The sequence below is a fragment of the Corvus brachyrhynchos genome, unplaced genomic scaffold (genome assembly GCF_000691975.1).
Source record: "Corvus brachyrhynchos isolate BGI_N302 unplaced genomic scaffold, ASM69197v1 scaffold15, whole genome shotgun sequence".
Taxonomy (NCBI): domain Eukaryota; kingdom Metazoa; phylum Chordata; class Aves; order Passeriformes; family Corvidae; genus Corvus; species Corvus brachyrhynchos.
Window position 1 is genome coordinate 154,731 of NW_008238349.1, and position 1,029 is coordinate 155,759.

The window sequence follows — 1,029 nt, forward strand, 5'->3', positions numbered from 1 at the left end:
CCCGAGCCCCTAATCCCCGGTAATCTCGGAGGAAAGCGCTGCCTGTGGGGATTAGGGATGTAAACAGTCACCCTCACCTGCCTGCCCCTACCTGACCCTGCCTGGACCCCCCAGCCGGCCAAGGTGGAGTGCTGGGAGAGCGGGATCCCTGCCTGGAGCCCCCAAATATATAGGGTCGAGGTGGCCACCGGTGCTCTCTGAGGCTGCGTCGAGCCTGTGATATTTATTTATGGGAATAAAGGGAATGTGGAGCCATCTGGACACAGCCTGGCTCTGTCATGTCCGAGGGGAAGAGACTCCAGGCGGTGACAAGGCTGGGGACAAGGCTGAGATGGTCCCTGTGGAGTCACACAGCTTCGGTCAGAGCCTGACCGGGGCTGGATCCGTCTTCTCCTCCTGGGGAATTGCCACTGGCTTTTCTTATGGGCAGGGAAACTGAGGCAGGGAGGGGAAGCCTGTGAGAGGGATGCTCTGGGAATGCATGTGGCCTCGCCACCCCCGTGGCTTGGAGTGAGTTTGAGGTGGGACAAGGACAGTCCTGAGGGACAGCTGGACTGGGAAACTGAAATTTGGGGAGGGCTGAGCTCTGCCAGCTGCTCGCCATGGGCAACGGCCACCGCGGCCAAGGCTCCCCCGGCCCCTTTCATGGCCGGAACACGAGCGCCCCAGGCAACCCCGCGCGGTGCCAGTGTCCTCCCTGCCCTCGGGGACACGGGGACACGGCCGCGTGCCACTGCCACTCACACGGGCTTGGGGCCGGGGGCACCCCGGGAAGCGGCTGCCATCCCTGATGCGGGATGGGAGTGGGAATGGGGGCAGGACACAGCCAGCCGGGTGTCTGGGTCCCTTTGCCAGCCCACCGGCCAGGGGCAGGGTGGCTCGGCATCGGCTTCGGGAGGGGGAGGCGAGCTGGGATTTTGCAGAGGGAGAACTGGGAGACTGGGATCCGGTGACCCGTGCCCAGCGCAGTCCCTGGTACCCAGCGCAGTCCCTGGTGCCCAGCGGGTGATGCGGGATGTGTGGGACTGG